We start from the raw sequence: 14,613 nt of genomic DNA, 5'->3' as shown, positions 1-14,613 counted from the left end.
TGATTGATGGGCCCTGATCCATAGCACATCTGGGGCCAGGGTCTGACAGGTCTTTGCACCAGACTCCAGTGTGGCTCATGAATTGCAGTAGGGACAGAAAGGTGAGACTGGTAGTGGCTCAGAAATGAGCAGGTAGTGTGCCTTTCTGATTTTCTCCACCCTGTCTGAAAGCAGTTCTCTTTATTTCATGGGGCTGTTGGCTGGGAAAAGATTTCTGATCCAGATATTACTGCTTTCAGAGTTATAAGCTCCATTTTTCAAGAGGCAGGCTAGCAATGGTTAGAAATTTTCCACTCTCAGGCTGTATCCAAGGACTTGAAAGCCCTGCAGTACACTTTGGGTAATAACCTATAGAGAGATAGTGGATTAAACATTTAATAATAGAAATGGAAATCAGAGTTCTGAAAACAGCTATCTGAGCTCAGTGCCTGGATGTCAGCTTGGGATTTTCTCCTAAGATGTTTACCAAGCAAGTGGATGGAGGCAGACTCAAGCACATGTTCCCCTGGAAGAACTGAGCACATGCTTTAGATGGTTTTTATTCTCCTGATTTGTTGGAATAACAATTAAGAGCAAGTGTAGCACATGATGAATTTCCTCCTCTCACTCTATTCTCTCCCTATTTTGGTCAGTGGAATACAAATGTCACTTCGTCACACTTCTCTAGGATACTAAGTTCTTTATAGCGTAGATTTACCATACCTGATTTGGTTTTCCTGCCCAAAGAGGCTTTGTTTCATTTTGCATCTGGATCTTTGCTTGACTTTATCCTTATGTTTTGCAGCTCCAAACTTATTTATGCTAATTTAGATGGGTTTAGCATATGTTGAGAATAAATTATGGATTTTTGCAGTGTTTAGAAAATAAAACAAAAAAAAACTTCTTTACCAACACATTCACCTTTTCTCAGTTCATAATTGCCATTACGTTTAAGTAAAAGTGATACAAAAATGTCACAATAGAGAATGAGATTTCTGAACCCATACACATCTTTAAATTAATGAGGCTCCACGAGGGTCTTCAACAATCATTTCATACATTTGTGTGTACACAACTACTTTACATAATAGTTATGCATTAGTGATTGTGTACAGGTGGAAAAACTGAGATACAAAGATCCTTTTCAGTTTTGCAGATAATTTTTAAGTTAATCTTTTAAGCTGCAGTTTTGTGTGTCATTAATGTCATTGTGTTTGCACTACATCTGGTGAGTATGCAGAGATGCCTCAAACAGCTCATTATGTCCCACATGGACATAATGCACAAACTTCTGAGTAGTTTCATTCATCCTGGTTCTAAATGGGCAAATTAACCCACACTGAGCTCCTTGATGTTCAGATACAGATTCACATATCCAGCCTTATCTGTGCCACACTACCTCAAACAATTCAGACTTTGCAGGTTCCAGTGTGAGCACAGATGGTACAAAAAGGTGCATATCTAGGCCTACACACGGACACTGAGATTTTCAAGCGGCTTTCCCTGTAATAAATAAATAAGTGCTTACAAGACTGTCCTCAAATTACATGTGTTCAACCTCAGTAAACTAAGATACCAAGTCAGCTTCATATAAAAAACTCTGTCAGTCTTTAATAACAAAAATTCAAATTGACAAATGGGGTTTTCAATGTTACTGAAGAAGCATTTACCTAGAATTTGCCTTGTATTTCCAGTTTTCACGTTTGTTTCATTTTGGATCTCCAGTAATCCATGGAGAATGATGCAAAAAAAAAGCCCTTAGAGATCTAAAATGATACTAGACCTTTCTACCTGGCAGCCTCTTAACACTTTTTAAGGCAAAGTAAAATTTTTCATAGATGAAAAATTTAGAGTTGAGAATGGAAGTCTACTTCTATAAAACAGTCCCTCTCCAAAAACATTCTCACAACTCACCAGGTTTGATGTGGATTCATCAGTAATCTGATTCCACTCCTTCATGTCCACACACAAAAATTTGATTCCACTCCTCTCTGTCCACTACCATACACACAAATTTGTCTCTGTACATGCCTCATTTTTATCCTGATTGTTCAAATAAGTTCAAAATTAGTAGAGATGTTATTTTGATTTAATTTTTGTAGATTGGAGTGTCCATAACCATTCTGTGTCTGCCTTGTGCAACTATCTTTTTTTTTTTATGTAAAGTAAAAGATAGATGATGTGCAGAATGGATCCTAGCTGGTTCTGAGATACTTAACATTTCATCTTGTCTTGTGATTACTGGCTAGGAAAAAAACATTATTGATTTAAAACTCAAAGCCTTTCTATTCCTTAGCTGTGTTCTGGCACACATTAAGCAGACCTGCTAAACTTATTTATTGGTAACTAAAGATGAGTGTTTATATTTTTGAAGAGCCTTGTAGTTTGGTAAAAATAAAAGCAGACTTGGTTTATTTCCAGATCCAGTTTCAACTGAACTCCCCACAGGTAGGAAACGAGGGGAGGTGATAAATTTTTCAGATTATACTTTAAGTCTCCTGGTTGAAAACAACACAGCAGCCTTATAGCATTTCAAACAATTAGAACAGAGGTGAGGATCCAGGGGAAATAAAAAGCTGAGGGAGGCCAGGATAATAGGCTGAGGTTAAATTGGACAGGACAGATAATCAGACTGGACTTGTAGTACTTGCTGTCCTCATGGAGGTTAAGTCTGTCCATAAATAAGACTATCAGACTATGACTCTGTAAAGTCATATGATGATCAAGGTCACAAATCAAAGATAAGGTGAAAGAAGTAATCTTTTTTCAACAAATTTAATACACAAAATAGAATAAATTTTACAAGTGTTGTGTTCAAAAATTCAATCCAGAATAGAATTTCAATTATTTCAGGGGAAGGCTCATTCTAAAACATAAAAAAAAAAACCCACAAAACTACATATTTACCCTATATCATAAATTTGCTAAATTATTTTTAAGCATTAAGATTTTTGTGGTAGCACATATATCTTTTTTCACATACTGCTGCTACTGCAAAATGTTGTTTTTCATTCACTATAACCAACAGAAACATGACTTTTATAGATCAGCAGAAAAGACTGTGCTCACAAAAAGGAGTGTGATATCATTCGGCACTTACAGTACTTCATATTTTCAAAGGGTTGCACTTGCATGAATAGACAGATTGTAATTGACTCTACTGCAGACTGAGTGATGAAGATTTATCCTTTTAATGGATAAAAAAAAAAATTGGTGGGAGGCTGGGGGTGTGGATGTGAAATGAATTGCTTCATCCTCCCTGGTAGAGGGACAACTAGAAGAGATCAGATACAGACAAGAACCTGTGTACATGAACATGGCTAAAGTATTTGAGTGTGTTTATTCTTCTATGTGAAAAATAAGAATAAGGGGAAATGTGCCCATTTCCAGCTTTAGTAGCCTCACAGAAAGGACAGACTATTCATATCCCAATCCATACATTCAGAAATATACTGAAATAAACCAAGTGAATTAGCAGACCTCCTGCATTATATATGTAGGTGAACATATGTAGAGAAGTCCACTTGCTCCTGCTTTATGAATATTCAGGTGGTTCAAAGAGAAAAGAGTGGCCACTGGCAGCTTGTGCTACTTCAGTGTATCTGCTGAATGAATTCCACACTTCTCCAAACCAGGAAACATAGACATAAGATGCAGAATGCTCCAACATATAAAGGCAGGTAACATAGTGGTAAGGTAATTGTCAGTTACATCACTACTCCATCACACAGGAATAGGTGCAGAACAATGTTTTTATGCACTTTAGCTCCATTCCATTAGGAACTGGCACTGTGACCACTGTTCTGGTTTGCTGGACAAATGCTGAAAGCCACTGTTGCTTCACACGTGTCTTTGGGTGTTTTACATTCCTCTGAGAAGCACTGGATGGTAAGAAAAGACATTCCAACATGTACTATATGCGTCTGAGCTTAGAGAAATACAGTGTATATTACCCCAAAACTTCTAGAGTGCTCCTTACAGGGGCAATGGTGTGTTTCTTCTGTTAGATGCAGGACACACAGGTCTGCTTCCTGTGATCTCATAAGTTCAGGAGTATCTGGAAAAAGTATAGTGTTAGATGACACCATACTCGTACAAGCAACGGATTGATACTTTTTGATAGGTAACATTTATTTAGGGGAAAGTTTGCCTATAGGTACGTGTTGTGCAGCAACTGAGCATACCTGAGTTAGGAGGCCACTGCTGTAACTCCCAGAAAAGTTACAGCTCTGTGTGAGGGTTTTTTCTTGATGGCACACTCCTGATGTTCATAGGAAATCCACTGTACCTAGGTGACATTAGATGACAAGTTCCCCAGTACTCATACACCTTGTTAATGTTGTATCTGGACACTGAAATAAAGCCCAATGCTTTAGAGAATGTTATCTTACACACAGACCTCAGCAACTGTGTATCTGCACATGGAAAAAATTCTCCATTGTCTTTTTTTCTGTGCTGCTCTCAAAGGGAATTGATAAAACAACTATTGATGATCTATTGCTAGAACTTACTATTAGCAGTAAAGTATTGATAAGAAATGCTTCTTAAAAACACCCTCCAATAAAATTTCACCCTCCACCTTTGAAGATTTCTTTCCTGTGTGCCCCACTGCTGGTGCCTAGTGAACCAGCCTTCAGTGTCTTCTTTTGTCCCCATGTGCACCTGGACACATAAATCCATAAAACCTGCCACTAGAATATTCTCTCTCCAGATTAGCAGTGCTGGTTTGCTGAGCATCCTCGATTTGAGGTGATCAGTAGGGCTTGACAGCCCTCAGCAGAACAGCTTAGAGAAATGAAAATGGCCAAGAGGATCAGTTCAGCTGTCAAAACCATCCAGGCTTCTCATTCCTAACCCAGCCTTACCTACACCAACACTCCAGTCTTATCTGATGCTTACATTGGCAACCCACAGGCAGGTTATTGGTTGTTTCAAAATCAAAGCCCACTTAAGAACCCAAAAAGCCTCACTAGACAACTTGAGAGTTCTCTTTAAGAGGGAGAATTTCTTTCTGTTGCTACAATACTTACTGAACACTGGATAAGAGACCAAAACACCTCAACATTTCCAGCAATACAGCTCCTTGCTTTATAAAAGACGTGCAAAGAAGGTGAATGTGAAAAACTCCAGCGTGTAACCTCTGCCTTGGGGAGTTTCGTATGTTGCAGGGAGTGAAACGGGTGAAGAAAAGTAGAATCTGCAAGTCATCTGTATGAGCTGACAGGAACACCTCCCAACTGTGGACACAGAGCCTGCTTGCAAATACTTAACTAATAACACAACTATTTCCAAAGTCATTCTTATTTCCAGAAAGCCCCACCACATGTTTACTGCTTCAAACAGGGTGAAGTCTCAATTAGTTGCCAAAAAGTCATCTGAGTCTGCCCCGAAGAGACTTGGAATCTGATATGACCTTTTTATCTCCTTTGGAAATAGTACTGCAATAATTATAAAAATATTTTCTTCTGTAGCTAGCAGATAGGCTTCAATACATATTCTGTGATATATCCTGATCAGCTTATACAGGCCTTCATTCAATATACCCCATCAAATGTGAGTATTTCAGTCTGCAAATCTGCCCCTTGGACAGCAGGCTTGACCAAAGGATCACTGAAAATAGAGTGTCTGCACCCACAAGAAATTAAAGAACCAATTAAATAATTGGCATATTTTTCAATGATGCTGTTTAGTCACAAAGATTCAATATTTTGCTTGCCTCAAACTGTAATGTTGACAGTGATTTCCAAGAGGCAGAAGACTGACCCTTTGGGCAGCCCTACCCAGTTCATCTGTCACAGCTGCTTTGAGACTAGCAAGAGCAAAAGCTGTAGATCTGAAGGAGCTCAGAACCTCGGGGCAAGAGGGTTTTTTTTTGTCAAAACCAGAGGTATCTAGCTGGTTTTGGGTATTGAGGCAGGGAACTCTGTCAGTCTATTTTGTTCAATTGCTTCACTGACCAGAAATGCAAGGCAGTGGCAGAATCAAAACTAGAACTTCACTGTCTCTTCCCTCTCCTCTCAAAGACACTGGGCACACCTGCTCTTTTGAAGATACCAGGAACACCTTTTAGCCCTCTAAGCCTCTTCAAAGACCTGATCTCCTACTGAGGGCAGTCTTAGGCCATTCCTTCCTCTTTGATCATGCTTCTGTTCATTCAGTATCTTCAAATATCTGCATATCACATCAATACTGAGTCAGAGGGGCACAGTCAGAAAAGTTCTTCATGGATCAAAGCATTTCTCTTGACAAATACAATAAGACCATTCAATACAGGGGACACTGACTCTTTGGGGTCATTTTCATAAGCCAGGACAACAGAAAGTTAGGTTCCTAATACACAGCATTAATATTACAGCAGTAATACTTAATTTTGTCACTCCTTTTTCTTAAAGCATTTTTACTTTTCAGAAAGAAAATGCTTAAAACACCACTTGAAGTATATGAAATCTAGGAAATGAAAGATGGGAGTCAATATTACATGTGTTGTGTGGGAATTAGCTTGCATTCAGGGTCGTTCTGAAAAAGTGCTGAGACTTAAGTTATTTTCTACTTCAATAAACTTTATTGAACAGCAATATTGCTCTATCTCAATAAGCTTGTTTAATGTTCAGACCCATGCACTACCTCTGCCCAGCTCCAATGTGTACCTCGCCTTATGTACACTTTTGCTACAGCTGTTGTATGAGCAGAATAGTTCAAGGGATTATAAATTGCAACGCAACATGGAGCATAGTGCTAATATTTGGTGCCTACACTGGTTTCTGCAATGCACAAGAAAAGCACTCAAGTTCTCTTTGAAATGTGAGTAAGTAATCATTTTCTTTAATGGAAAGAAACTGCAATGGATAATGGTACCCCTCGTTGAGAACACAAATAGCACCAAACTCCAGAATGTAAGACACGTGCACTGATTATTTGTGAATTATCTGAGATTTTTATCCTCCTCAATCCTTGCAGAATTGTGCTTTGCTGATAATTATTGCAAATGTCTCTCCAGATTTTATAGGGATATATATACAAACATCACTATAAACACAGAATAGAGCACAGCCTTGAGGCAAATAGAGCTTCTTACACTGAACTGCAGGGTACTTCTGCTGAAGCAAAGTAGTCATTTCCCAATTATTACGTTAGTGCAAGATAAATATGAGTTAACAGAAGTATCCAGCTGCCAAGCTCAAAAACAAAATAAAAAGACAATGTCATGTTATAGAGATTTTCCTGCTGCTTAATTCTCCTGTCTGCTCCTGTGCAAACAGTCACCTTTTTAATGAGGAAATGGTCTGTAAAGCTGCAAGAATAAAAAATTAGATATATATTCAATTAGCTGTAGTACTGTTGGCATGACACTTCAGGTCAGCTGGAAAGCTTTGAAAAGCAAGACATTTGTAACTTAAAGTAGAAAATCTGAATGCAAACTCAGCTGGCTTAACTGTGAAGCTGTTTTGGCAAGCCACCGGAAAACATAATTGAATGTAGCCCTCCTGGGAGGGAACCCTAATAAACTGGAGGACAACTTGTCTGCTAGCATTTTGATTTTGCCTTCACATTGTTCAGGTCTTTGTGAGATTACAGAAGTAAGTTTCACTTACAGGAATGATTACCTGTGCAGTTACAGGTAAGGGCCTGTTTTATCCTCCCCCTGCAGCTAACATCCATCAAAGAAATGGCTTTCTATACATAGCCTGCTTTCCATGAGTTTATTTTCAAAGGTTGACCATCAATTTACAGGCACAGGCAACACCTGAACAATTTACTCTGGCATATTTTTGTGCTTACAACCCATACCAGGGTAACAAATGTGATGAGCTGCACACCCATCTGAGTGGCTGCTGTGCAGACAGAACAGAGAGACATGTTTTAGTTGCCAGCCTGGCCTGCACCTGCAGGAACACTAGTTATGCCAGTGACATTATGTATCTAAGCAGGAATAAAAGGTGAGGGACATTGCTGTAGGGGAACTCTAAGGGAACACATGGTCTCAATTTACTACCCGTGACAATCTACAACCATAACAATCCCTCTGTAGTCAACATCCTTACAGACACCATGTAAATACTAATTCTTTTTCAGCTGCTTCTTTGCCAAATCCTAAGGTATTTGTGCCAGCAACATCTACTCAGGAAAATATTGCCACCTGTGATGAGATTTAATGCAAATCCCATCTTTACACAGATTTTCCCATTTAAGGAATTGTACCAAGATAATTGTACCAATGCATTGAGTAAGACTCCTGATATTCTGTGGCATGTTTTTAATTTGTGTTCTCCCATTCCCCCTAATATAGCTACAATCTTCACCCCTCAAAACAATAGGTACAACATGGGATAATCCCCTTTCTGTGTTTAGTTATGGTTATAGCTCAGGAGATTATAATATGCCAGAGTGGCACTTGGATCAGGCTACAAGAAGCACAAGTATAGGCAACACCTGAAAGAAGACACAGATTCTTTACGCTGGAATTTGTTTCCACGACCAATTTCAATGAACCCCATATAGCCACTCAGCTGGCAGAAAGCAAACTTTAAATTAGGTGTACAGCTTGCATGTGGATTCATGTGATGATATCTGCCATAATAGACGGCTAGAATCAACTTGGACTTCTACTGGATAGTGTCTCAGAACCCAGCTCCTGGAAGATATTTAGTATCATTTCATCCAGGAAACTCTCCAACACCTTGACTGAAATTAAAAATCATAAGATTAAACAAATTTCTTGTTGCACAAAATGGTGATAGAGATTAATTTTTGGTTTAGCCTGACTAAGCTTATCACATATATAATGATTACTGTTTGTCATTATGTTACTGTATGTCAAAGTGACACAGGCACATTTAATTCAGGTTCAGTGAGAACATGGTTTTTAGGTCTCACAAAACCTTTGCTGGCACACGCTCAGGCTAAAGAAAAAAGCATAGCAACTTGCTCATCTTTTGTGGCTTCGGGGCAACTGTAGGTCAGTGTGACCCCAGAAAATTTTGGTCACTAGCAAGTTAGACCAGGTTTAGTAAGAACAGTGCACCTAAAAACCTGAGACAAAACATCACTGAGTAGCATGAGATGAGAATGAAGATTACATTCCTTCTTCTCCTTTTCTTACCTTTTAGTATCTCCCAAACAATATCCAAGGCATTAATTTCATCTGAACTGCAGCAACCTTCACTTTTCTTTGTATTATCGAAATCCCTTATATATGCTCTGCTCTGTGCCACATTAGATCTTAAAATTCTTATGCAGAATTAATCTAGTAATTTCAGTATTTTTCCCTCTTTCATTTGTCCCAATTATGTTAATGACTATGAACATTCCAGAAAAAAAAGATAGATATGAAGTGCTTCAGACAGACTGGCACAGTAGTCCCTGAAGGTGATTTTAGATGCTACGGATTGGGTTCACATTTTGCTGCCATGGTGCAGCACTAAGAAAAACAAAGTCCCAGCTGGCATAGACAGTTGTGTTAGGGAGCTGAAATTACCCTGTACTTTCACAGGTAATGCCCCAGCTGCATCTGACAGTGACTCTTATATTCAGGCTTACTTTATATGCATTTCTTTCACAAACAGGGACATTAGGACTGTATTCTATCTTGAGTACAACCAAAGAAGTCATAGCCATTTATACATTCTTGCTTTGTTTTTCACCCAATCTTATTCCATACTCAGTTCTAGGAAACCACTTAATAGTGCCAGACTTCCTGTACTGACCATATTTGCATTGCATCATCAGGCTTCACTGAGCATGCAACCAGAAATGCAGGACACTGCCTTCTACATATAACTGGACTTCTTGAGAAAGTTATTTTAAATGCATTTAATCAGAAAGTTGAAAGATAAAGAAGTGGTTATTTATAATGCCTCTCAAAATGCTTAGTAAACTGCTCAGAATCAGATCTCTGAAGGTAGTGTCAAACAGGTTTACTTATTGTTTAATAAGTCACTGTGAAGATTATAGTGATTGCTACTATTCAGGCCTGGAAGATGGAATGGCTGGAACAAAGCAATAACATGTAGTAAACTGTCATATACCATCTTCAAGAGAATGACAGAAGCCAGGAGAATGGGAGCAGCAGCAGCATCTCAGAAGAAATACTATCATGGAAGAAAATATGCTAAACAGCACTGAGCCAGCAATAAAAATGTGCAGTGACCAAACACAAGGCTGAAATCATTATTCAGAAATTCCCACTCAAAACACAAGCTAAACCTCTCACTCACACACTTGATATTTCCAGAGTGAGCAAATGTTCAGGAGCACTCTTGATTTTGGGTATAAGGCAACTGGGAAGGAGACCACAGATGGAATAGATGATCTGTAGGTAAGCTCCATTCTGCTGAAAACTCTACAAACTCTTCACAGAAATAAGTGGATCTGTGGCTGTTTGCAGCAGCTGAAGGCCTTTCTCTGCCATGTTATACATCTTGAACAAGATCAAAACAGATTTCATCATATGTTAAGGAAAAAGCATTGACAAATAATTTACCAATTTAAGTTAATATTCAAAGGGAAGTAAAGGTATGAAATCAACCTTTCACTTGGCAACTGGTTAGCCAAAGAAAAGCATGAGCAAGTCATTCAGTAGAAATTATAATTATAATTATATAATTATATTATAATCACCACAATGGCTCCAATGGAACTAAAAAATTGAATCAAACATAAATTAGTCCATTTACCAGTAACATTTAAACTGTGCCATTTGTGTCTGATGCAAATAAGCCACTCCAAAGTATACAGTCTAACTTTGTGTTAACCTGAAAATTTATGTCTCTCTGTTGCAGTCACTGTCTATACAGTTGGGGGGAGCATTATTTTTCATTTGGGGATTTTTTTTTAACTTCAGTTCAAGAAAACAGTAACTATTTTAAGTTTTCCTCATAAGTATGAAAATTGAATCTCACTCCCCAGAGTTTACTGAAGTCAGTGAATGTTAAAGTAAATAAAGGTAGATTCATTTCTTTTAATGGAACAATATAAAAGTTGGCTGTTTCCTTCAGGTTTAGGTACCTTGAACATTCATAGGCCAAAACACAACGACTTGTGTGCTGTTTCCTTTGGTTAACAGTTTATCTCAATCCTAAATGTAAAAGTTAAGAAACTCCTTCCTCTTCTTTTATTCATTTGTAAAAACGTATTCACTTGCTCCTCGGATACTGCCGAGTATTTTATCAAAAAAAGTTGTGCTGTAGTGTGACACAAACTTCAGATCCAGTACTGCCTGCATTTCCAGCCTCTCTTCACATTAAGAGAAAGGGTGCATTTTTCAGAGTAGCTTGCCAAAATGGTACTAGAGGGCAGGCAGTATTTTTGAACCAAGGAGAAGAAAGCAAATTCAAAAGCCAAATATCTTCCCCTTAGGATATTCTATGTAATGTCCCATTAGGCCTAGGCCAATTACAGTTTCAGATATTATTGCTTAGGAATTATAACTTCATACCACAAAATGTCTGTTCTATTACTCATACAATAATCTATTGCATTTCTAAAAACAATTCTGGATCAATGGTCAAGATAAAGACCATCAAAAGGATGCAAAGGTGTATAATCAAGCTTTTATCTTGCCTTAGCCACTTCTAGGTAATTAATATTTAATGACATATATTAAGAGGGTTTTTTTTTCTGAGTTTATGCCTAATGTAGAATTCTCTAAAGTGAAATATTTGCCAGTGGCAATCTCTTTCATACAATATTAGCATATCCAATTCTTCCCTTGTGGGATGTTTCAGCATATAATATTAATTCACAATTAGGTAATGTACTCATCTTAGCAATCTCCTGTGTTCTCATTCATTAAAAACCTGGTAAAAATCACTTGTAGTCTATTCAATTTTACTTTGTTTGCTTTGCTTTGACTTTTTTCTTTTTCCTTTTTCCCCTGTCTTGTTTCCAGAGTGATGCTGTTTTTTAGTAGAAAACTGCTACCAATGCCTGCCCCATATTCAACACAGTATTCAGGAGTTACTCACATGTATGGATCCAACAGCTTCAGGAAGGATGGTATTTTTTTTTTAATTTGGTATGGTTTACTTATCTATATTAATATAAATATAACTCTAACAATAATTTTGCTTTACCGTAGGTTTTGTTCTATTGTCATTTTTTTTCACAATCCAAGTTTGAAACTACTTCAATTTCCTTTCTTTCTTTCTTCTCAGAATGAGTAATGAAATTTCTAAAAAATTGCATTCTTGCTGAAATTCCCAGGTGAGTTGTTCAAATTATGCCCTGTTCACCTTTCCATTATACAGGTATTTGTGAGTTGTTACTTAAATCTTCATGCAAATTTTGATTGAGGAAATGAAATAATCAAGTATGAGACATGAAATACTGGAAAATCATCCTTCAACAGGTTTCACTACGTGTTCAATTCTTATGAAAAAAGAAAGGAGTCATCATAATGAGTGTTACATACATAGAGTAGTAGATGAATTAAGATATAAAACCTGTGTCAGCTCTCAGAGGTTACAGACTCCTATTTCACAGTTACTGCTCTCTAGGACAGAGATTCTAGTATTAAACCTCAAAGTTTGAACAGACTTTTCTTTTAAAAAGGTCAGAACATTTTGGAACATTTTACTAAAAGGTGGGGTTTTTTTTTCTTTTTCTGTAAATTAATGCTAATAGCTCTATTCCTTTCTATATTTAACACCTTGTCTGTAGGATTTCTTTTGCAATACTTCTTTTTGTCACAAGTTTTTATGACCAAACTTTATATCAGTGGTTAAGGGATGGAACAAGCTATTTTAAAGATGAACTTCAATAGAATAAAATACAGGGTTTTTTTTAAGGAAAGTAATTATCATAGCAATATCTAACTTACACTCTACCTGAGTGTAAACGCCTTGCCAGAATGCAAACACCTTCAAAGAAAAGGTTATCTGTTAAAATTTTTTTGCTTGTTGAGACAGCTTTTTTTTTTCTTTCTTTCAGGAAGCTTTAAAACCAGATTCTGATGAACTAATATCAAACAGGCTGGTCCCATTTATTTCAAAAAGATTTTTGGAGTTTACATATTTATAACATATAGGTGACAGGTTACCTTGTGTTTCAGAGAAAAAAAAATGTAGTTAGAGCAAAACTTACAATGAGAGAAAAAAAAAAAGTACACTGGCAACATGTATTTGTCAGCTGAAAGAAAACAAGGTGAGAGACCAGATAAGAGGCAGATGGAGAATGAAAGAAGACAAAGGAATGTGGCAGTAGATATTGTAAAAATAGCTGAGCCTGGAAACCCTAATACCCAGAGACTGTATGTTTCTGATAAAGCAGATGAGGCTCTAGTAGAGAAGAAAAAAAATTAATATGTGACTGGGTTGAAGAGAAAACAGAAATATGCAGACTGAGGATCCCACCAAAAATCAAGTTAATCTTAAAATTGAAAGCCAGAATATCTCAGGAAAATTAATGATAAACACAGGCATCCAATGATCAGGTTAAAACCAGGGAAGCAGTAATAGCAGTATGTACTGTGGAGAAATTGTGGACATCTCACTAGCCATGAATTTGCAGTGTAATATGATAGAGGGGGAACATAAAATCCAAGTAACGAACTCTGGCAGCTAATCACAAAGTAGAGAGAAAACAGTTTCTCATCTACAATCTACATGGCTCTGCTACAGCTGTCTCTGGATTATTTCATTAATTAAGAGTAACTCATGGCCAAAAATATATATATGCTCTGAATGGGGAAATGGGAAGAAGAAAAAAAAATACTCCACATTACTGGGTTAATTTGGGCTGGTTTATGGGGCTGAGTGGGACAGACTTAGGAGAAAAGATTAAATAGATACAGAAAGGTTTGGGGGAATTGAAGTAAACAGGGACAAACTGGCACAAACACTAGCAGCAAAAAATGTCCATGTAAGAAGACAGGAGCAGAATCCAGATATCTAAATGTCCTTTTAGAAAATTACCTGAATGCTGTACAGACAATTCTGCTTGTAGCCCTCAATCTGGTTCTTATTTCAGCTCCACTAAAAACACTAAACTCTCCATGATCTCTCTTGGCAAGCAGGTCTTCCCCACTGCCAGTAATTTGGAGATATCAAGAAAACCCCAACATACTTTTCGAAGGAAAGGAGGAGGTTTAGGGTGGAGGAGGACCACGGAAACAAATAAATATAAAGAGCTCAGTATTTATACTCGTAAACAAGTCAGGAAGGTATTTGCTGAGCCTCCCTCCTCAAGCTGAATCCTACAGGAGGTGGCCCCACCTGCTTCTTCAAGAATTGCTCAGCTTTACCCAGACAAATGTCTCAGAGTTTGAATGAGGCTGCAGAGAACCAACTCACCATCAGGAGTTGTACTGTGCCATCTGCATGCCTCAGCTTCTAGCCCAAAGTCCCCGGTTCCTGTTTGGACTGAAATGCAACCCTGAAAAGCAGCAAGACCACACTGGACTGTGATGAACTGAAGGCACTTCAGTTCAGTATTATTTTCCTGGGATTCAGCTTTGCATAAGGAACTGCTGCAGGTTGTCTTCTCCTGACTCTGACTCCGACTCCCTGGGCTGAATGCAGCTCCCCTTTGGTTGGCAGCACACTGTGGGGAAGAGGAACTGAGACAGTTTGGGCACAGTCATGGCTGCTGCCTTGGCAGTGTGGGCATCATCAGCTCTGCATGTAGTAGTCCACTGAA

At 37.9% G+C, this 14,613-nt stretch overlaps 1 long non-coding RNA gene across 1 annotated transcript in view; it reads right to left on the bottom strand.

Moving 5' to 3' along the window:
- Positions 1 to 10,246: 10,246 nt before the first annotated feature.
- Positions 10,247 to 14,613, bottom strand: part of LOC128791699 (uncharacterized) — a 144,875-nt gene continuing 140,508 nt past the window's right edge. Inside the window, exon 7 of the long non-coding RNA XR_008432119.1 lies at positions 10,247 to 10,396. This is a non-coding gene — a long non-coding RNA (uncharacterized LOC128791699). The remainder of the gene's footprint in view (positions 10,397 to 14,613) is intronic.

This window comes from Vidua chalybeata, chromosome 1 (genome assembly GCF_026979565.1).
Source record: "Vidua chalybeata isolate OUT-0048 chromosome 1, bVidCha1 merged haplotype, whole genome shotgun sequence".
Taxonomy (NCBI): Eukaryota; Metazoa; Chordata; class Aves; order Passeriformes; family Viduidae; genus Vidua; species Vidua chalybeata.
The sequence above is the reverse complement of the archived record's forward strand: the minus strand, read 5'-3'. Positions and strand labels throughout refer to the sequence as shown.